Genomic DNA, 21,863 nt, shown 5'->3' on the forward strand with positions numbered 1-21,863 from the left:
TGGACTGATGAAATGAGAGTGAGTCTTGATGGGCCAGATGGATGGGCCCGTGGCTGGATCGGTAAAGGGCAGACAGCTCCAGTCCGACTCAGACGCCAGCAAGGTGGAGGTGGGGTACTGATATGGGCTGGTATCATCAAAGATGAGCTTGTGGGGCCTTTTCGGCTTGAGGATTGATTAAAGCTCAACTCCCAGTCCTCCTGCCAGTTTCTGGAAGACACCTTCTTTAAGCAGTGGTACAGGAAGAAGTCTGCATCCTTCAAGAAAAACATGATTTTCATGCAGGACAATGCTCCATCACAACGCATCCAAGTGCTTCCACAGCCTGGCTGGCAAGAAAGGGCCTAAAAGAAGAAAAACTAATGACATGGCCTCCTTGTTCACCTGATCTGAACCCCACAGAGAACCTGTGGGTCCCTCATCAAATGTGAGATTTACAAGGAGGGAAAACAGTGTCTGGGAGGCTGTGGTTGCTGCTGCACCGCAATGTTGATCGTGAACAGATCAAAACACCGACAGAATCATGGATGGCAGGCTTTTGAGTGTGTTTGCAAAGAAAGGTGGCTATACTGGTCACTGATTTGTTTTTGAATGTCAGAAATGTATATTTGTGATTGTTGAGCTGTTATATTGGTTTCCCTGGTGAAAATAAATAATTGAAATGGGTATATATTCATTTTTTGTTAAGTTGCCTAATAATTATGCGCAAAGTAATAGTCACCTGCACACAGATATCCTCCTAAAATAGCTAAAACTAAAAAAAGCCCCACTCCAACTCCCAAAAATATCCAGCTTTGAATATTAATGAGTCTTTTGGGTTCATTAAGAACATGGCTGTTGTTCAATAATAAAATTAATCCTCAAAATTACAACTTGCCTAAAAATTCTGCAGTCCCTGTAGTGCTGCTGTTCCATTGGCTGGTTCTACAGAACACTGTCTTTGATGTGCTCTGATGATGAACGGTTAAAACTTTTAAAGCCTGACAAAACCATAAAGCCTTGTCAAAGCCTGACAAAAAAGGACATTAAAGGCACAACACCAAAGACTAAACTCTAGTCCTAAACATAAATCCTAATATACTTAAACTATCTACTTGTGTTAGTGAAACAACATAACAGAATAACATAACAGAAGCTGCTAAAGTGATCTACATTTTAAACAAAAAAGTAAGAACAGGAAGACCAATGGAGAAGATACAGGAAGAGAACAAAAAGCTGCTGAGGTCAGTGACGGAGCTTCAGCATGAAGTCAGGCAGCTAAAAGAACAGCTGGCTGAGAAGGACGAGCAGTTGAGCCGGAGCACCAAAAGGCGCCAGATAAGAACCAGTGGCTCATATGGACACCCTGACCCAGCTGAACCAGGCAAGGGCTGATCTCACAGTCAGCCAAGAGAAGTGCGCTGATCTGGAGGAGAAGTTGCTTAGTGGAACAATGACAGCCACCAGAGTCCGGAGCACGGAGACCACGTAGAGCTCTCCAAGGAAGAAGAGGCTCTGAAACTGCAATTCTCAGAAAAAGAAACAGCAGATGGAGGCGTGGATGAGGCAGAGGCTCATTGGCGTGCAGGAAGAATTCCAGAGGAAGCTCCTGGAGGAGAGAGAGAAGGACCAGCATGAGATGCGTGAGAGAGAGGAGAGGCTGAGACAGCAGCTTGAGAGAGGGATGAGGGAAGAGAGGGACGACTGCTTGAAGAAGCAGCTGACCACGTTGATCGAGTCCTGGCAGACCGAAGCTCAGCGGTGGAGAAAACACCAGTCGGAGCTGGAGGAGAAACTCCACGAACAAGAGACCCTGCGCAAACAGCAAGAGGAGGAGAGGAAGCAGGAAACTGAGCGCTTCCAAGAGAACTTCCAGCAGCTTTGGGTAAGCAGCCGCAGATTTGTTTGTCCCGTCACTCCTGGTTTTGGAAGTTTAAATGTGTGGATGTGAAAAACTAAAACCAATTCCTCCTTTCATCAGAACTACATTGAAAAGAAGGAGAAAAAGAAGAAGGAGAAAGGGGTCTGGAGCAGGATTCTAAAATTTTGGAAAAAGTGAACCCCAACTCTTTTCCTTGCTTCCCTGCCCTCAGTAGTTTTCCACTCTACCTGTCAGCCACTCCCACCTCATCAGGCAATCCAACTCCACTCACCTGTCGGCTCCGCTGCAAGCTCATCCCAGACCTGCCTGTCTTCATCCTGCCCGCCTCGCCTGTTCCCCAGGAAACCTGCCTGCTTCCTGTCTCCGACCACGCACTCTGCCTCCGTGGCTCCAGCTATAATCTGCTTCCCCGGCTTCGACTCGTCTGCCGCTCGCCCCCTCATCGGTACCATCTGCCTTGCCGCCCGGCTCTGGACCCTCCCCTCGGCCGTTCCACCAAGAGTAAATCCATTCCCTTCCCCCTAATCCTAAACCCAGAGGCTCCTTTTGGCCACTGGTCTGAAGAAGACTGTTTCCTGAAATCACGGGGCTTCATAAATGCGAGAAGTTGTCCTGGAAAAAATGTTCTATGTATCTAATGGCTTTTAGTTTTGGGGGATTTTTTTATGCTGAAGTAATTCACAAACATAATTGTGGGGATCCTAAAATGAGTTTTTCCATTAATATTGTAATTCAATATTTTTAATAATTTCAGACGGTTCAAATTATTTGCATCCTTTTTAAAAATGTAAAAAATGCAAACACTCTTTGAATCCAGCAGAAGATGAAGGTGTTCACGCCCCCATGTGCATCTGCTTTATTTATTTTATGCATTCTGTCATTTTTTGCCATTTTCTGTTATAATTAAAATACATTGAAACAATCAAGCGTTTCTTCAAAATAGTCAACAGGGTCGCAAGAAGCGTGTGGAAAAACCAAGGCGCAAAATAACTGCCCATGAACTGAGAAAAGTCAAGCGTTGCAGCTGCCAAGATGCCACTTGCCATCGGTTTTGCCATATTTCAGAGCTGCAACATCACTGGAGTGCCCAAAAGCACAAGTGAGCAATACTCAGAGACATGGCCAAGGTAAGAAAGGCTAAAAAAAACGACCACCACTGAACAAGACACAAGCTTAAAAGTCAAGACTGGGCCAAGAAATATCTCAAGACTGATTTTTCTAGGGTTTTATGGACTGATGAAATGAGAGTGAGTCTTGATGGGCCAGATGGATGGGCCCGTGGCTGGATCGGTAAAGGGCAGACAGCTCCAGTCCGACTCAGACGCCAGCAAGGTGGAGGTGGGGTACTGATATGGGCTGGTATCATCAAAGATGAGCTTGTGGGGGCCTTTTCGGCTTGAGGATGGATTAAAGCTCAACTCCCAGTCCTCCTGCCAGTTTCTGGAAGACACCTTCTTTAAGCAGTGGTACAGGAAGAAGTCTGCATCCTTCAAGAAAAACATGATTTTCATGCAGGACAATGCTCCATCACACGCATCCAAGTGCTCCACAGCCTGGCTGGCAAGAAAGGGCCTAAAAGAAGAAAAACTAATGACATGGCCTCCCTTGTTCACCTGATCTGAACCCCACAGAGAACCTGTGGTCCCTCATCAAATGTGAGATTTACAAGGAGGGAAAACAGTGTCTGGGAGGCTGTGGTTGCTGCTGCACGCAATGTTGATCGTGAACAGATCAAAACACCGACAGAATCCATGGATGGCAGGCTTTTGAGTGTGTTTGCAAAGAAAGGTGGCTATACTGGTCACTGATTTGTTTTGAATGTCAGAAATGTATATTTGTGATTGTTGAGCTGTTATATTGGTTTCCCTGGTGACAATAAATAATTGAAATGGGTATATATTCGTTTTTTGTTAAGTTGCCTAATAATTATGCGCAAAGTAATAGTCACCTGCACACAGATATCCTCCTAAAATAGCTAAAACTAAAAAAGCCCCACTCCAACTCCCAAAAATATTCAGCTTTAATATTAATGAGTATTTTGGGTTCATTAAGAACATGGCTGTTGTTCAATAATAAAATTAATCCTCAAAATTACAACTTGCCTAAAAATTCTGCAGTCCCTGTAGTGCTGCTGTTCCATTGGCTGGTTCTACAGAACACTGTCTTTGATGTGCTCTGATGATGAACGGTTAAAACTTTTAAAGCCTGACAAAACCATAAAGCCTTGTCAAAGCCTGACAAAAAAGGACATTAAAGGCACAACACCAAAGACTAAAACTCTAGTCCTAAACATAAATCCTAATATACTTAAACTATCTACTTGTGTTAGTGAAACAACATAACAGAATAACATAACAGAAGCTGCTAAAGTGATCTACATTTTAAACAAAAAAGTAAGAACAGGAAGACCAATGGAGAAGATACAGGAAGAGAACAAAAAGCTGCTGAGGTCAGTGACGGAGCTTCAGCATGAAGTCAGGCAGCTAAAAGAACAGCTGGCTGAGAAGGACGAGCAGTTGAGCCGGAGCACCAAAAGGCGCCAGATAAGAACAGTGGCTCATATGGACACCCTGACCCAGCTGAACCAGGCAAGGGCTGATCTCACAGTCAGCCAAGAGAAGTGCGCTGATCTGGAGGAGAAGTTGCTTAGTGGAACCAATGACAGCCACCAGAGTCCGGAGCACGGAGACCACGTAGAGCTCTCCAAGGAAGAAGAGGCTCTGAAACTGCAATTCTCAGAAAAAGAACAGCAGATGGAGGCGTGGATGAGGCAGAGGCTCATTGGCGTGCAGGAAGAATTCCAGAGGAAGCTCCTGGAGGAGAGAGAGAAGGACCAGCATGAGATGCGTGAGAGAGAGGAGAGGCTGAGACAGCAGCTTGAGAGAGGGATGAGGGAAGAGAGGGACGACTGCTTGAAGAAGCAGCTGACCACGTTGATCGAGTCCTGGCAGACCGAAGCTCAGCGGTGGAGAAAACACCAGTCGGAGCTGGAGGAGAAACTCCACGAACAAGAGACCCTGCGCAAACAGCAAGAGGAGGAGAGGAAGCAGGAAACTGAGCGCTTCCAAGAGAACTTCCAGCAGCTTTGGGTAAGCAGCCGCAGATTTGTTTGTCCCGTCACTCCTGGTTTTGGAAGTTTAAATGTGTGGATGTGAAAACTAAAACCAATTCCTCCTTTCATCAGAACTACATTGAAAAGAAGGAGAAAAAGAAGAAGGAGAAAGGGGTCTGGAGCAGGATTCTAAAATTTTGGAAAAAGTGAACCCCAACTCTTTTCCTTGCTTCCTGCCCTCAGTAGTTTTCCACTCTACCTGTCAGCCACTCCCACCTCATCAGGCCAACTCCACTCACCTGTCGGCTCCGCTGCAGCTCATCCCAGACCTGCCTGTCTTCATCCTGCCCCGCCTCGCCTGTTCCCCAGGAAACCTGCCTGCTTCCTGTCTCCGACCACGCACTCTGCCTCCGTGGCTCCAGCTATAATCTGCTTCCCCGGCTTCGACTCGTCTGCCGCTCGCCCCTCATCGGTACCTCTGCCTTGCCGCCCGGCTCTGGACCCCTCCCCTCGGCCGTTCCACCAAGAGTAAATCCATTCCCTTCCCCTAATCCTAAACCTCAGAGGCTCCTTTTGGGCCACTGGTCTGAAGAAGACTGTTTCCTGAAATCACGGGGCTTCATAAATGCAGAAGTTGTCCTGGAAAAATGTTCTATGTATCTAATGGCTTTTAGTTTTGGGGGATTTTTTTATGCTGAAGTAATTCACAACATAATTGTGGGATCCTAAAATGAGTTTTTCCATTAATATTGTAATTCAATATTTTTAATAATTTCAGACGGTTCAAATTATTTGCATCCTTTTTAAAAATGTAAAAAATGCAAACACTCTTTGAATCCAGCAGAAGATGAAGGTGTTCACGCCCCCATGTGCATCTGCTTTTATTTATTTTATGCATTCTGTCATTTTTGCCATTTTCTGTTATAATTAAAATACATTGAAACAATCAAGCGTTTCCTTCAAAATAGTCAACAGGGTCGCAAGAAGCGTGTGGAAAAACCAAGGCGCAAAATAACTGCCCATGAACTGAGAAAAGTCAAGCGTGCAGCTGCCAAGATGCCACTTGCCATCGGTTTTGCCATATTTCAGAGCTGCAACATCACTGGAGTGCCCAAAAGCACAAGTGAGCAATACTCAGAGACATGGCCAAGGTAAGAAAGGCTAAAAAACGACCACCACTGAACAAGACACAAGCTTAAAAGTCAAGACTGGGCCAAGAAATATCTCAAGACTGATTTTCTAGGGTTTTATGGACTGATGAAATGAGAGTGAGTCTTGATGGGCCAGATGGATGGGCCCGTGGCTGGATCGGTAAAGGGCAGACAGCTCCAGTCCGACTCAGACGCCAGCAAGGTGGAGGTGGGGTACTGATATGGGCTGGTATCATCAAAGATGAGCTTGTGGGGCCTTTTCGGCTTGAGGATGGATTAAAGCTCAACTCCCAGTCCTCCTGCCAGTTTCTGGAAGACACCTTCTTTAAGCAGTGGTACAGGAAGAAGTCTGCATCCTTCAAGAAAAACATGATTTTCATGCAGGACAATGCTCCATCACACGCATCCAAGTGCTCCACAGCCTGGCTGGCAAGAAAGGGCCTAAAAGAAGAAAAACTAATGACATGGCCTCCTTGTTCACCTGATCTGAACCCCACAGAGAACCTGTGGTCCCTCATCAAATGTGAGATTTACAAGGAGGGAAAACAGTGTCTGGGAGGCTGTGGTTGCTGCTGCACGCAATGTTGATCGTGAACAGATCAAAACACACCGACAGAATCCATGGATGGCAGGCTTTTGAGTGTGTTTGCAAAGAAAGGTGGCTATACTGGTCACTGATTTGTTTTTGAATGTCAGAAAATGTATATTTGTGATTGTTGAGCTGTTATATTGGTTTCCCTGGTGACAATAAATAATTGAAATGGGTATATATTCGTTTTTTGTTAAGTTGCCTAATAATTATGCGCAAAGTAATAGTCACCTGCACACAGATATCCTCCTAAAATAGCTAAAACTAAAAAAGCCCCACTCCAACTCCCAAAAATATTCAGCTTTAATATTAATGAGTATTTGGGTTCATTAAGAACATGGCTGTTGTTCAATAATAAAATTAATCCTCAAAATTACAACTTGCCTAAAAATTCTGCAGTCCCTGTAGTGCTGCTGTTCCATTGGCTGGTTCTTACAGAACACTGTCTTTGATGTGCTCTGATGATGAACGGTTAAAACTTTTAAAGCCTGACAAAACCATAAAGCCTTGTCAAAGCCTGACAAAAAAGGACATTAAAGGCACAACACCAAAGACTAAAACTCTAGTCCTAAACATAAATCCTAATATACTTAAACTATCTACTTGTGTTAGTGAACAACATAACAGAATAACATACAGAAGCTGCTAAAGTGATCTACATTTTAAACAAAAAAGTAAGAACAGGAAGACCAATGGAGAAGATACAGGAAGAGAACAAAAAGCTGCTGAGGTCAGTGACGGAGCTTCAGCATGAAGTTCAGGCAGCTAAAAGAACAGCTGGCTGAGAAGGACGAGCAGTTGAGCCGGAGCACCAAAAGGCGCCAGATAAGAACAGTGGCTCATATGGACACCCTGACCCAGCTGAACCAGGCAAGGGCTGATCTCACAGTCAGCCAAGAGAAGTGCGCTGATCTGGAGAGAAGTTGCTTAGTGGAACCAATGACAGCCACCAGAGTCCGGAGCACGGAGACCACGTAGAGCTCTCCAAGGAAAGAAGAGGCTCTGAAACTGCAATTCTCAGAAAAGAACAGCAGATGGAGGCGTGGATGAGGGCAGAGGCTCATTGGCGTGCAGGAAGAATTCCAGAGGAAGCTCCTGGAGGAGAAAGAGAAGGACCAGCATGAGATGCGTGAGAGAGAGAGAGGCTGAGACAGCAGCTTGAGAGAGGGATGAGGGAAGAGAGGGACGACTGCTTGAAGAAGCAGCTGACCACGTTGATCGAGTCCTGGCAGACCGAAGCTCAGCGGTGGAGAAACACCAGTCGGAGCTGGAGGAGAAACTCCACGAACAAGAGACCCTGCGCAAACAGCAAGAGGAGGAGAGGAAGCAGGAAACTGAGCGCTTCCAAGAGAACTTCCAGCAGCTTTGGGTAAGCAGCCGCAGATTTGTTTGTCCCGTCACTCCTGGTTTTGGAAGTTTAATGTGTGATGTGAAAACTAAAACCAATTCCTCCTTCATCAGAACTACATGAAAAGAAGGAGAAAAAGAAGAAGGAGAAAGGGGTCTGGAGCAGGATTCTAAAATTTTGGAAAAAGTGAACCCCAACTCTTTTCCTTGCTTCCTGCCCTCAGTAGTTTTCCACTCTACCTGTCAGCCACTCCCACCTCATCAGGCCAACTCCACTCACCTGTCGGCTCCGCTGCAGCTCATCCCAGACCTGCCTGTCTTCATCCTGCCCGCCTCGCCTGTTCCCCAGGAAACCTGCCTGCTTCCTGTCTCCGACCACGCACTCTGCCTCCGTGGCTCCAGCTATAATCTGCTTCCCCGGCTTCGACTCCTCTGCCTGGCCTCGACTCGTCTGCCGCTCGCCCCTCATCGGTACCTCTGCCTTGCCGCCCGGCTCTGGACCCCTCCCCTCGGCCGTTCCACCAAGAGTAAACCCATTCCCTTCCCCTAATCCTAAACCCAGAGGCTCCTTTTGGGCCACTGGTCTGAAGAAGACTGTTTCCTGAAATCACGGGGCTTCATAAATGCAGAAGTTGTCCTGGAAAAAATGTTCTATGTATCTAATGGCTTTTAGTTTTGGGGGATTTTTTTATGCTGAAGTAATTCACAACATAATTGTGGGATCCTAAAATGAGTTTTTCCATTAATATTGTAATTCAATAATTTCAGACTGTTCAAATTATTTGCATCCTTATTTAAAAATGTAAAAAATGCAAACACTCTTTGAATCCAGCAGAAGATAGGTGTTCACACCCCCATGTGCATCTGCTTTCATTTATTTTATGCATTCTGTCATTTTTGCCATTTTCTGTTATAATTAAAATACATTGAAACAATCAAGCGTTTCCTTCAAAATAGTCAACAGGGTCGCAAGAAGCGTGTGGAAAAACCAAGGCGCAAAATAACTGCCCATGAACTGAGAAAAGTCAAGCGTGCAGCTGCCAAGATGCCACTTGCCATCAGTTTTGCCATATTTCAGAGCTGCAACATCACTGGAGTGCCCAAAAGCACAAGTGAGCAATACTCAGAGACATGGCCAAGGTAAGAAAGGCTAAAAACGACCACCACTGAACAAGAACAAGCTGAAAAGTCAAGACTGGGCCAAAGGAAATATCTCAAGACTGATTTTTTCTAGGGTTTTATGGACTGATGAAATGAGAGTGGTCTTGATGGGCCAGATGGATGGGCCCGTGGCTGGATCGGTAAAGGGCAGACAGCTCCAGTCCGACTCAGACGCCAGCAACGGTGGAGGTGGGGTACTGATATGGGCTGGTATCATCAAGATGAGCTTGTGGGGCCCTTTTTCGGCTTGAGGATGGATTAAAGCTCCAACTCCCAGTCCTCCTGCCAGTTTCTGGAAGACACCTTCTTTAAGCAGTGGTACAGGAAGAAGTCGCATCCTTCATAAGAAAAACATGATTTTCATGCAGGACAATGCTCCATCACACGCATCCAAGTGCTCCCACAGCTGGCTGGCAAGAAAGGCCTAAAAGAAGAAAAACTAATGACATGGCCTCCTTGTTCACCTGATCGAACCCCCACAGAGAACCTGTGGTCCCTCATCAAATGTGAGATTTACAAGGAGGGAAAACAGTGTCTGGGAGGCTGTGGTTGCTGCTGCACGCAATGTTGATCGTGAACAGATCAAAACACCGACAGAATCCATGGATGGCAGGCTTTTGAGTGTGTTTGCAAAGAAAGGTGGCTATACTGGTCACTGATTTGTTTTTGAATGTCAGAAATGTATATTTGTGATTGTTGAGCTGTTATATTGGTTTCCCTGGTGAAAATAAATAATTGAAATGGGTATATATTCGTTTTTTGTTAAGTTGCCTAATAATTATGCGCAAAGTAATAGTCACCTGCACACAGATATCCTCCTAAAATAGCTAAAACTAAAAAGCCCCACTCCAACTCCCAAAAATATCCAGCTTTGATATTAATGAGTCTTTTGGGTTCATTAAGAACATGGCTGTTGTTCAATAATAAAATTAATCCTCAAAATTACAACTTGCCTAAAAATTCTGCACTCCCTGTAGTGCTGCTGTTCCATTGGCTGGTTCTACAGAACACTGTCTTTGATGTGCTCTGATGATGAACGGTTAAAACTTTTAAAGCCTGACAAAACCATAAAGCCTTGTCAAAGCCTGACAAAAAAGGACATTAAAGGCACAACACCAAAGACTAAAACTCTAGTCCTAAACATAAATCCTAATATACTTAAACTATCTACTTGTGTTAGTGAAACACATAACAGAATAACATAACAGAAGCTGCTAAAGTGATCTACATTTTAAACAAAAAAGTAAGAACAGGAAGCCAATGGAGAAGATACAGGAAGAGAACAAAAAGCTGCTGAGGTCAGTGACGGAGCTTCAGCATGAAGTCAGGCAGCTAAAAGAACAGCTGGCTGAGAAGGACGAGCAGTTGAGCCGGAGCACCAAAAGGCGCCAGATAAGAACAGTGGCTCATATGGACACCCTGACCCAGCTGAACCAGGCAAGGGCTGATCTCACAGTCAGCCAAGAGAAGTGCTCTGATCTGGAGGAGAAGTTGCAGTGGAACCAATGACAGCCACCAGAGTCCGGAGCACGGAGACCACGTAGAGCTCTCCAAGAAGAAGAGGCTCTGAAACTGCAATTCTCAGAAAAAGAACAGCAGATGGAGGCGTGGATGAGGCAGAGGCTCATTGGCGTGCAGGAAGAATTCCAGAGGAAGCTCCTGGAGGAGAGAGAGAGAAGGACCAGCGTGAGATGCGTGAGAGAGAGGAGAGGCTGAGACAGCAGCTTGAGAGAGGGATGAGGGAAGAGAGGGACGACTGCTTGAAGAAGCAGCTGACCACGTTGATCGAGTCCTGGCAGACCGAAGCTCAGCGGTGGAGAAAACACCAGTCAGAGCTGGAGGAGAAACTCCACGAACAAGAGACCCTGCGCAAACAGCAAGAGGAGGAGAGGAAGCAGGAAACTGAGCGCTTCCAAGAGAACTTCCAGCAGCTTTGGGTAAGCAGCCGCAGATTTGTTTGTCCCGTCACTCCTGGTTTTGGAAGTTTAAATGTGTGGGTGTGAAAACTAAAACCAATTCCTCCTTTCATCAGAACTACATTGAAAAGAAGGAGAAAAGAAGAAGAAGAAAGGGTCTGGAGCAGGATTCTAAAATTTTGGAAAAAGTGAACCCCAACTCTTTTCCTTGCTTCCTGCCCTCAGTAGTTTTCCACTCTACCTGTCAGCCACTCCCACCTCATCAGGCCAACTCCACTCACCTGTCGGCTCCGCTGCAGCTCATCCCAGACCTGCCTGTCTTCATCCTGCCCGCCTCGCCTGTTCCCCAGGAAACCTGCCTGCTTCCTGTCTCCGACCACGCACTCTGCCTCCGTGGCTCCAGCTATAATCTGCTTCCCCGGCTTCGACTCCTCTGCCTGGCCTCGACTCGTCTGCCGCTCGCCCCTCATCGGTACCTCTGCCTTGCCGCCCGGCTCTGGACCCCTCCCCTCGGCCGTTCCACCAAGAGTAAACCCATTCCCTTCCCCTAATCCTAAACCCAGAGGCTCCTTTTGGGCCACTGGTCTGAAGAAGACTGTTTCCTGAAATCACGGGGCTTCATAAATGCAGAAGTTGTCCTGGAACAAATGTTCTATGTATCTAATGGCTTTTAGTTTTGGGTATTTTTTTATGCTGAAGTAATTCACAACATAATTGTGGGATCCTAAAATGAGTTTTTCCATTAATATTGTAATTCAATAATTTCAGACTGCTCAAATTATTTGCATCCTTATTTAAAAATGTAAAAAATGCAAACACTCTTTGAATCCAGCAGAAGATGTAGGTGTTCACACCCCCATGTGCATCTGCTTTCATTTATTTTATGCATTCTGTCATTTTTGCCATTTTCTGTTATAATTAAAATACATTGATATTTTATTGTGCTAGTCATTTTACCATTCAATCACTGCATCCTTTTAAGTCCATCTCCAGCAAAATAAACAATTACCATTGAAAAAGGACACACTGAGCTCATTATAAATGTTGAATAGGTGTAATAAAATGAAGTTAGAGCAACTGAGTGGGACCACAGACGCTTCAACAAGACAGAACAGTCAGAAAGTGCTTTCAGTTGATGTGTCGTAGGCACATTGGAGGGAAGATTTCTGATGACTTAATTGCTGACATAAATATTCAACTAAAAGACTAAATACAATTGGAGAAAAACAACAAAACTAGCATTCCCTCTAGCGCTGCTGTTTCAGTGGCTGGTTCTACAGAACACTGTCTTTGATGTGCTCTGATGATGAACAGTTAGGCAGCTTCTCCAGCCATCGAGGGTTGTCAGCAAACCAGGTCTTTCCACAGGCCTTGCAGCAGATTCACGAGAAAAAGATGAAATGCTGTCCACTGTGCCAACAATTACTTGAGGTCTTCCCACACCTGCAGAAACCACCAGAGGATGAGGACATCTTTGGAGACATGGCAGATTGTAGTTGACTATAGAGTAATGTAAAATAACAGCTTATGTATGCACAGTAACTTTGGTAAAGACGTGTTTTTCCATGAAAATTAACATGAACTCCTAATGCCATTTCTCATGAGTGAGACATTAAAACACAAACGCTGTTCACCCTTCGTAAGCGATTATATAGAGGAGAGAGAGAGAGAGCGAGAGGAGAGAGAGGAGAGAGAGAGAGAGAGAGAGAGCGAGAGAGAGAGAGAGAGGAGAGAGAGAGAGAAGAGAAAGAGAGAGAGAGAGAGAGAGAGCGAGGAGCGGACGAGGAGCGAGGAGAGCGAGAGAGAGAGAGCAGTATCGCTGAGTCTAAAGGGGAAAAGGCGCCTACTAGCGGCGGAAGATCCCCCCCACACACACACCCTCTAAAAAAAGCTCTAAGAGTGTTCTCATATGATCAAATTCAATAAACATAAGATTTAAGATAAAAATGTTTTGCATTGGCCGGGAATCGAACCGGGCCTCCCGCGTTGCAGGCGAGAATTCTACCACTGAAACCACCAATGCATAAATTGGGCCAAAAACCCGAGATTTTTAAAGAAACTTAACCTGTTAATTAACCAGACTTAACTTAATTCTCAACTATAAACGAGAATAAAAGCGTTCCAAATAATGGCGTCTCTTGAGTAACTATGCTGCCATCTAGTGGTCAAATAGAGGTATCTACACGCATAAATTAACACGCACTTCACGTGGTAATTAACGATATAAAGCTTGGACAGAACTTGTCACACACTTAACAGCTTGAATACGACCACAATAATGTCGTCTGACACTAATAAAGGGTATAATCCTCAGAACAACCATCGCAATGCACCACCCAATTAACAAACAGGAAACCCAACTACCAAACATTAACAACATAAAGCAATAGCCACAAACCAAACTATAAATATGACACAGTCAGGAAAATGACTTAACTTGTCTGAGATAAACAATACCGTCCCGAACTTCATCTGGCCGTCTCTCAGGCGATGAAGACCAACGGCTCCGCTCTGACGCGCTCCCAATTAACGCTGACCAGTGTGGTGTGCTCAGCGCCCCTCACTGCGCATGCGCTCAGGCTGTGACCCTTGGTTCCCTTGCTGTGACCCTGGTATTGCTGGATTATTACCTCCATTTCCCCTGCGCAAACTGACCTGTTTATCAACCCTCTTTCCAATAAAACACAAATTTCCTGGCATAAAGAATAATAACTAACGCTGTATGCTTGTGCAGATTGTGGATTGAGAACAACATTCCCATCTTTTCCTTTATTTAATAAGACGTCTACTGTAGCTTTAGGAAGGCTTAAGTACTGCGGAAACGTACTACAGGTCAGAAAGCTCCCGTTTGGCTTTGATGATATTTTGAGAGTTCCGTCCGAGTGTGCCTTTTTTTTTTAAGACCCTAACAGGTAATGTTGTGTTCATCCAACAGTTATGTTACACATCAGTGGATTAGGAGAGATTAGGAGAATCAACAGATCATAGTACACTGACGCTGGGTGGTGTTCATATCCCTCTATGGACACAAGGGGGCGCTGAAGTCCACGACATATGTCAACCTTGGGCATTTCGTTACAGGCCCCGATTTACACACTGCAGGTTCTGGGTCTGCGCAAGTATTTATGGACCGGAACAGTAAGACAACGACTGCATGTCATACGCACGACTTCTGTTTTAAGTCGGGCAGTACTTTTGTAAAACGACCCTTCTTGCTAATGTGAACATTGCTCGTTGAGCAGAGCTTGGAAGTAGTCAAGTTTCGGTTCAGCGAAATCTTGTTCCGAATAATCTTCAAAATCATGGTCTCAAAAAGCAGCAGTACCTTTGTCATTACTGTATAGCCTTTTGTTTTTATTACATTTGAATCAGTTCTCACGGAGGATTTATTATTACTAGTGCATTTAACGTGACGGTTACGTCATTTTGCGTAAGTGACTTAACCCAACTAATATTAGTAGCTTCCAAATATGAGACATAATTCTAATGCACTGTGGGGATTCTCCATCCAGTCCTGTCATGTGATTATTAAATCATTTTTTTCAGGTTGTTGATTTACATGTGCAGGTTGTAAGAAAGTGATCTGTACACAGGCGAGATCACCATATATCCCAGTAGACCCAGGGGTCGGCAACGCAAACTGTTGAAAGAGCCATATTGGACCAAGAAAACAATAACAAATCCGTCTGGAGCCGCAAAAACTGAAATGCCTTATAATGAAGGCAACACATGCTGTAAGTGTCTATATTAGCTTTATTAGCCTACTATCAAATGATAATTAGGCTACAAATACATAACGAGCATCCTGGAGCGAATGACGCACCACGTGAACCACTCTGCTGTACGGTGGTGCTTTAAGTTTAACTTCCATTATAATAGATGTGGAAATTAAATATTTATTATACAAATTTTTACAGCATTGGAAAACTTTAAGAATGTTGTGTCATGTTTTTCCTCCTACAGAAATTATATTAAACAAAAAAATATATTCAACACACTCTTTTCCCTATATTTGCTAAAGCTCCAGAGAGCCACTAGGGCGCGCTAAGAGCCGCATGCGGCTCTCGAGCCGCGGGTTTGCCGACCCCTGCCGTAGACCTTCCAGTTGTGGGCGCACAGATCTCACATTGGCAATCTGAACAGTACCTCTCTTCTCTGGAGCAAATACCTCATAAAACTAAAGAATTCCAATCTTCCACGACCAATAAGGTACACACCTATTACTGCTTTTTATGACCAGTTTGCATCCTCAGTCACAAGAATGTTCCTCTTGATTGTGGGGTTAAAAAAACCAACTAGTCTCTTGTCCTTTTTTTCCTCAGACCAACCCATAACAGTAAACCAAATGTTAACGCGCTTTGCAGCGGTTTGGATAGATGGTGGAGCTGACTGCACACTGTTGGCGCTGTTCACCCCTACCGGTGACCCCAACACAAGGTCCGGAACCAGACTTGTGCTCCCCTAATCAGACGTGAAAGACAAGCATAGTAAAGTGGTCCGGGTGGTTTTACAACTCAGTCCTTGGACTGTATACCTTGCATGACGATTGGTGGCCAGATGGATGCTGCTCCTTACGACACCTCCCCGCCTTCAGTCGAATCCAGGACGTGGTTTGTTTGACTACTGGTTTAACAGAGCGTCTTTACGTCAGTGATTAACAAATTATGCTTCTTATTGTTTAGTAAATTAACTGGCCTGAAATGTGGAGGGGTAAAAGTACAATAGAGGAGCCTGGAGTTAAAGTACACTGCAACGGAGATAGAAACTGGATCAACTGGAGCCTCAAAACTATGTGAAAGGCAACAGGAACATGTGAATGTAGTCTTTTTGGTAAATATAGGACTTGTGGGAACAGTTTGGTCCTCCTAAATCAGTGTTTTTTCTCTCCAGGTCAGTCGATTGTGGAGAGGGTGATAGTGTTCCTGCTCAGTTGGGATGTGGACAGATCTTTGGATGAGACCGTGGCTGTTTCCGAAACCACACACTCGTTCCCTATTCACTACTCACTACATGGGGGACATGGATTGAGTGAACTACGTAGCGCACTCAATTCAAAATTAGCTTTCGGACACTACGGCGCACGTAAAATGACGTAATGTTGTCGCATAATAATAACGACCCGTTCCCCGTTCCCCGGGAAAAGTGGCCAGGTCCATTTAATTATTTTAACCCATCCGAAACATACCCAACCACATTCAGCGCTCGTTTCTTTTGAAAGTGCAATATTTTACCCCTATTATTATCTTTATATAATAATAATAGATTAAAATATTTAATGTCAATAACAATAACATAACACTTCCTTATTATCTCAAATAATAGTGTCCGGTGACATTTTCGCGCCATGACATGATGGTACATTCTCAAATATCTATATAAGTAATACAGTAATTTTACATACAGGAATTTTACAATCACAAAATGGCTCCAGAACTGCTTTTCATTATCTTTAATATTCTTTTGCTGCGATCCCGCCCGTCTGGTGAGGAACAGACGCGTCCGAAGGACAATTTTGGCTCTAAGATCCAGATATCAAACTGTAAGTGAGGGGGGGGGGGGAACATTTGATGGTAGATTGATTTCCCACCATTTATGTGTTATTTTAAGATGATCATATTGTAATCAAACAGCACAGTGGAAAATTGCCTTTAAAAAAAACAACAACAACTTTGTTTTACCAACAGAACGAGCAACCATCCAGTATTGGTGTGCAGAACAGGCATGTTTCCATTGCTGGCGATGTACATTGATGGCCAAAACTGACCTGAATCGAAAGCGGGTAAGGACTTCATCGTGACGCAGATGACGACATGCAAGTGGCCTCTTTTGCCCGTTTTGTGGCAAACATTTGAGCAGATTGGACGCCGTATTTGTGGTTTCTGTGGTCGGTCTTTGGCGTTTCTGAAGTACGTACACGTGAATCAGCTGTACCATTGGTTTAGCGGCTGCTAACTTTCTAACATGAAGAAAGAAGGACATTGTGGCAGACTACGTCCGAAGGTATGTCATTGACCTCAACTCATCTGTAATTGACAGGTAAGTTAAATTTTCATTTGTTTTTTGTCGTTCCACCCCACCCCCAAAAAAATGAAATTTGCTATGAAAGGTCTCATGGCATTGATATTCTATGTGTTACAACTGCTGGCCTTATATGTCTGTCTCTGCCATTCTCCTGCCTTATGCTAAGTAGAAATACTCAATATAAGAACAATATAACCTTATAACTTATAAAATATATAAACTTAAGATAATACCAATTTAGGTAGTTTATATTGGTTGTGCCGGTTGGCACTACACAGCAGTGAAAGTGTTTGTGTTCACTTTGTAGATTCAAAGATGGCCTTTCAGCCCTTCAGTTCTGACAGCACTACAGCACACCCTTCTTGCTGACCCCAGTTCGCTGCCACTCTGAAAAGCGACTAACTGGCTTGACATTGAGGACTCTTTACACCTGACGTCAGCCCTGCATTTGCATTTAGGCTACTGTCCTGATTAGTTGGATCTGCAGAGTGCTGTACTGGAAGCCAATAAATAAAATTCCTGAACAACATTTAGGGCTTGTTGTTATTGATATGCTCCGTAAGGTATCCCAGAGGGGGCTGCTAAATAAAACACCTGATTATTAAATTCATGTTTCAGCTCCCGTTTTTCTTTTCAGGCAGCCTCTGGGACACCTGGAGTGGTCAGGGCTACTTGCTGCCTGGGTTTGGACACGCCTGGTTCAAAGCCTGACATAAAAGGCACAACATCAAAGACTAAAGCTCTACTCCTAAACATAAATCCTAATATACTTAAACTATCTACTTGTGTTAGTGAAACAGCATAACAGAATAACATAAGAGAAGCTGCTAAAGTGATCTACATTTTAAACAAAAAAGTAAGAACAGGAAGACCAATGGAGAAGATACAGGAAGAGAACAAAAAGCTGCTGAGGTCAGTGACGGAGCTTCAGCATGAAGTCAGGCAGCTAAAAGAACAGCTGGCTGAGAAGGACGAGCAGTTGAGCCGGAGCACCAAAAGGCGCCAGATAAGAACAGTGGCTCATATGGACACCCTGACCCAGCTGAACCAGGCAAGGGCTGATCTCACAGTCAGCCAAGAGAAGTGCGCTGATCTGGAGGAGAAGTTGCTTAGTGGAACCAATGACAGCCACCAGAGTCCGGAGCACGGAGACCACGTAGAGCTCTCCAAGGAAGAAGAGGCTCTGAAACTGCAATTCTCAGAAAAAGAACAGCAGATGGAGGCGTGGATGAGGCAAGCTCATTGGGTGCAGGAAGAATTCCAGAGGAAGCTCTTGGAGGAGAGAGAGAAGGACCAGTGAGATGGTGAGAGAGAGGAGAGGCTGAGACAGCAGCTTGAGAGAGGGATGAGGGAAGAGAGGGACGACTGCTTGAAGAAGCAGCTGACCACGTTGATCGAGTCCTGGCAGACCGAAGCTCAGCGGTGGAGAAACCACCAGTCAGAGCTGGAGGAGAAACTCCACGAAAAGAGACCCTGCGCAAACAGCAAGAGGAGGAGAGGAAGCAGGAAACTGAGCGCTTCCAAGAGAACTTCCAGCAGCTTTGGGTAAGCAGCCGCAGATTTGTTTGTCCCGTCACTCCTGGTTTTGGAAGTTTAAATGTGTGGATGTGAAAACTAAAACCAATTCCTCCTTTCATCAGAACTACATTGAAAAGAAGGAGAAAAAGAAGAAGAAGAAGAAAGGGGTCTGGAGCAGGATTCTAAAATTTTGGAAAAAGTGAACCCCAACTCTTTTCCTTGCTTCCTGCCCTCAGTAGTTTTCCACTCTACCTGTCAGCCACTCCCACCTCATCAGGCCAACTCCACTCACCTGTCGGCTCCGCTGCAGCTCATCCCAGACCTGCCTGTCTTCATCCTGCCCGCCTCGCCTGTTCCCCAGGAAACCTGCCTGCTTCCTGTCTCCGACCACGCACTCTGCCTCCGTGGCTCCAGCTATAATCTGCTTCCCCGGCTTCGACTCCTCTGCCTGGCCTCGACTCGTCTGTTGCTCGCCCTCATCGGTACCTCTGCCTTGCCGCCCGGCTCTGGACCCTCCCCTCGGCCGTTCCACCAAGAGTAAACCCATTCCCTTCCCCTAATCCTAAACCCAGAGGCTCCTTTTGGGCCACTGGTCTGAAGAAGACTGTTTCCTGAAATCACGGGGCTTCATAAATGCAGAAGTTGTCCTGGAAAAAATGTTCTATGTATCTAATGGCTTTTAGTTTTTGGGGATTTTTTTATGCTGAAGTAATTCACAACATAATTGTGGGATCCTAAAATGAGTTTTTCCATTAATATTGTAATTCAATATTTTTAATAATTTCAGACGGTTCAAATTATTTGCATCCTTATTTAAAATGTAAAAAATGCAAACACTCTTTGAATCCAGCAGAAGATGAAGGTGTTCACACCCCCATGTGCATCTGCTTTCATTTATTTTATGCATTCTGTCATTTTTGCCATTTTCTGTTATAATTAAAATACATTGAAACAATCAAGCGTTTCCTTCAAAATAGTCAACAGGGTCGCAAGAAGCGTGTGGAAAAACCATTGCGCAAAATAACTGCCCATGAACTGAGAAAAGTCAAGCGTGCAGCTGCCAAGATGCCACTTGCCATCAGTTTTGCCATATTTCAGAGCTGCAACATCACTGGAGTGCCCAAAAGCACAAGTGAGCAATACTCAGAGACATGGCCAAGGTAAGAAAGGCTAAAAAACGACCACCACTGAACAAGACACAAGCTGAAAAGTCAAGACTGGGCCAAGAAATATCTCAAGACTGATTTTTCAAGGGTTTTATGGACTGATGAAATGAGAGGAGTCTTGATGGGCCAGATGGATGGGCCCGTGGCTGGATCGGTAAAGGGCAGACAGCTCCAGTCCGACTCAGACGCCAGCAAGGTGGAGGTGGGGTACTGATATGGGCTGGTATCATCAAAGATGAGCTTGTGGGGCCTTTTCGGCTTGAGGATGGATTAAAGCTCAACTCCCAGTCCTCCTGCCAGTTTCTGGAAGACACCTTCTTTAAGCAGTGGTACAGGAACAAGTCTGCATCCTTCAAGAAAAACATGATTTTCATGCAGGACAATGCTCCATCACACGCATCCAAGTGCTCCACAGCCTGGCTGGCAAGAAAGGGCCTAAAAGAAGAAAAACTAATGACATGGCCTCCTTGTTCACCTGATCTGAACCCCACAGAGAACCTGTGGTCCCTCATCAAATGTGAGATTTACAAGGAGGGAAAACAGTGTCTGGGAGGCTGTGGTTGCTGCTGCACGCAATGTTGATCGTGAACAGATCAAAACACCGACAGAATCCATGGATGGCAGGCTTTTGAGTGTGTTTGCAAAGAAAGGTGGCTATACTGGTCACTGATTTGTTTTTGAATGTCAGAAATGTATATTTGTGATTGTTGAGCTGTTATATTGGTTTCCCTGGTGAAAATAAATAATTGAAATGGGTATATATTCGTTTTTTGTTAAGTTGCCTAATAATTATGCGCAAAGTAATAGTCACCTGCACACAGATATCCTCCTAAAGTAGCTAAAACTAAAAAAGCCCCACTCCAACTCCCAAAAATATCCAGCTTTGATATTAATGAGTCTTTTGGGTTCATTAAGAACATGGCTGTTGTTCAATAATAAAATTAATCCTCAAAATTACAACTTGCCTAAAAATTCTGCACTCCCTGTAGTGCTGCTGTTCCATTGGCTGGTTCTACAGAACACTGTCTTTGATGTGCTCTGATGATGAACGGTTAAAACTTTTAAAGCCTGACAAAACCATAAAGCCTTGTCAAAGCCTGACAAAAAAGGACATTAAAGGCACAACACCAAAGACTAAAACTCTAGTCCTAAACATAAATCCTTATATACTTAAACTATCTACTTGTGTTAGTGAAACAGCATAACAGAATAACATAACAGAAGCTGCTAAAGTGATCTACATTTTAAACAGAAAAGTAAGAACAGGAAGGCCAATGGAGAAGATACAGGAAGAGAACAAAAAGCTGCTGAGGTCAGTGACGGAGCTTCAGCATGAAGTCAGGCAGCTAAAAGAACAGCTGGCTGAGAAGGACGAGCAGTTGAGCCGGAGCACCAAAAGGCGCCAGATAAGAACAGTGGCTCATATGGACACCCTGACCCAGCTGAACCAGGCAAGGGCTGATCTCACAGTCAGCCAAGAGAAGTGCGCTGATCTGGAGGAGAAGTTGCTTAGTGGAACCAATGACAGCCACCAGAGTCCGGAGCACGGAGACCACGTAGAGCTCTCCAAGAAAGAAGAGGCTCTGAAACTGCAATTCTCAGAAAAAGAACAGCAGATGGAGGCGTGGATGAGGCAGAGGCTCATTGGCGTGCAGGAAGAATTCCAGAGGAAGCTCTTGGAGGAGAGAGAGAGGACCAGCATGAGATGCGTGAGAGAGAGGAGAGGCTGAGACAGCAGCTTGAGAGGGATGAGGGAAGAGAGGGACGACTGCTTGAAGAAGCAGCTGACCACGTTGATCGAGTCCTGGCAGACCGAAGCTCAGCGGTGGAGAAACACCAGTCAGAGCTGGAGGAGAAACTCCACGAACAAGAGACCCTGCGCAAACAGCAAGAGGAGGAGAGGAAGCAGGAAACTGACGCTTCCAAGAGAACTTCCAGCAGCTTTGGGTAAGCAGCCGCAGATTTGTTTGTCCCGTCACTCCTGGTTTTGGAAGTTTAAATGTGTGGGTGTGAAAACTAAAACCAATTCCTCCTTTCATCAGAACTACATTGAAAAGAAGGAGAAAAAGAAGAAGAAGAAA

At 44.8% G+C, this 21,863-nt stretch overlaps 1 non-coding gene across 1 annotated transcript; it reads right to left on the reverse strand.

The window, feature by feature from the left end:
• Positions 1 to 13,029: 13,029 nt before the first annotated feature.
• Positions 13,030 to 13,100, reverse strand: trnac-gca (transfer RNA cysteine (anticodon GCA)). The gene has a single exon. It is a non-coding gene; the product is annotated as a tRNA-Cys (tRNA).
• Between the last annotated feature and the right edge of the window lie 8,763 nt (positions 13,101 to 21,863).

This window comes from Takifugu rubripes, unplaced genomic scaffold, assembly GCF_901000725.2.
Source record: "Takifugu rubripes unplaced genomic scaffold, fTakRub1.2, whole genome shotgun sequence".
Lineage (NCBI taxonomy): Eukaryota > Metazoa > Chordata > Actinopteri > Tetraodontiformes > Tetraodontidae > Takifugu > Takifugu rubripes.